Consider the following 1,910-nt stretch of genomic DNA (forward strand, 5'->3'; position numbering starts at 1 on the left):
GTGAAATTTTTTCATTACCAAGGCATAATAAAGGTTTCTTCTTGTCCCTTTTTTTTCCCCTTGCACTTAATCATCTTTAAGTTATTTTTTCAGCTCTAAATGTCTTTGTTCTTATTATTCCGAAAGATCAAAGTCCACAACTTGATTGATTTTTGCAACAAAAGCTTTTTATTTTAGCTTATAGCAAATATAACCTAACCCCAAAGAATCCATTCATACTAATTTTGAGAAGAAAATGAAATGCAGCTGAAAACGCTAAAGGTTTGTTGTGTTTACTTCAAAATTAAGCCAAGAGTTTGTATTTACTTCAAAAATAGGCTAAACTTTTTTATTGGCTTCAGAATTACAACAAAAAAAGCAGCGGCACAGAAGACAAAATTAAATCAAAGAAACCCTATACAGAGTGAAGGGGAAATATATTAGCCCGAAACAAGACTGGCATATTCACATGTGGTCTTGAAACTATATTATATACACTTTCTCAGGCAAAATATATGTAGCCTGTATGTATGGTTAACAATCAGAACTCCACACCTTTATTTATCTGAACAGAGAAGGAAGGCCGACCAACACTAGAAAGAGGACTATCCACTCTCAAAACTATCCCTGAATCTCCCACGTTTCCATTCCACTTGGACCTGCCAATCTGAATAACCAGAAGAAAGATAAATAAACAGATAAATAAATAAATGAATAGGTTCTATCAAAATCAAAAACTAAATAAATATAAAGGAGAAATGTAAGAGAATTTGAGTTGGAATACAAATAAGCCCCAAGACAGGAAGGTACAAGTTAACTCAAAACATCTTCCGGGAATATCAAGCTTTCAAACTTGAGAATTAGATGGAACAGAAGCTGCAAAAACACCAATAGCAAGTTGATGTGCTGTGGGATGGAAATGACTTACAGAAATAGATGCATATGTTGACGGATGTGTCGCTAGTGAGCATCCGCATATTAGATTCAGGTTCTCTTTCACAGAATGTATGAGTTCTGCCCGCAATCCAGGGTTACTTCCACCAAATGTTGGGTTTAGACTGACCATGACATGAGGAATATGTAAAAACCAAGTACCAGAAACTTTGAAGAGTAACATGAACAAAATAAATGCACTCATAAACTAATTAAGATAGGTGGAATGCCCAAATAATCATAGTGTTGTACTAACTAATTAAAAAATAAATAAAACTTATTATGTGTTTTATAATAAACTAAGTTTATGCGTCAATTATCGTGGCGTACTTACGAATTTCCTTTAATTATGTGACTCGATTAGGCAAAATGCCTTGGTTCTTGAATACATTATCAGACTAAAGACAGAGCCAAACATTGATAAATAAATGAGCTCTTAGCCTCTAAAAGCTCCAAATGTGCAGGACATGGGTGCGATAGTGAAATGCATGGAACTAACCTGAACTGGACAGTAGGCCTCATCATGAGACCAGACCTTTGCCAGGCCAAGGCTTGCGCAAGACCCAACGTAAAAGACTTGTCCGGCCATTGTATCATTGGTGTAAAGCGTGTTCCCCATTTGTTCTGCAAAAGTATTTTAAGCAGAAATTCCTTAGTTCCCACTCACAAGAGAGCAATATAAAATAAATTAACATTGTGATAACATGATGCATATAATCACATAATATTCATATATATGTGTGTGTGTGTGTGTGTGTGTCCGTTATTTTTAAAGTTTTTTAGGAAGTGGTTGCAGTTTGCAAACCTTGCAAGAGAAGCTGAATCTCATTTCTCCCGGATATTGACCTTGAGCTTGTAGAAGGCCTCCACAAAGAGGTAGGAAGGCACTTGTACTTAGCCCCTCACCAGAGACATAAGTAAATTGCCCATTTGGAAATTGCAAATCAACGAATGACTGAACAAAAGGCAAAAAAAAAAAAAAAAAAAAAAAAAAAAGA

At 35.3% G+C, this 1,910-nt stretch overlaps 1 pseudogene; it reads right to left on the minus strand.

Moving 5' to 3' along the window:
* Window positions 1-271: 271 nt before the first annotated feature.
* The window catches only part of LOC21400540, a 5,720-nt pseudogene continuing 4,081 nt past the window's right edge, over window positions 272-1,910 (minus strand).

Source organism: Morus notabilis, unplaced genomic scaffold, assembly GCF_000414095.1.
Source record: "Morus notabilis unplaced genomic scaffold, ASM41409v2 Scaffold243, whole genome shotgun sequence".
NCBI classification, from domain to species: domain Eukaryota; kingdom Viridiplantae; phylum Streptophyta; class Magnoliopsida; order Rosales; family Moraceae; genus Morus; species Morus notabilis.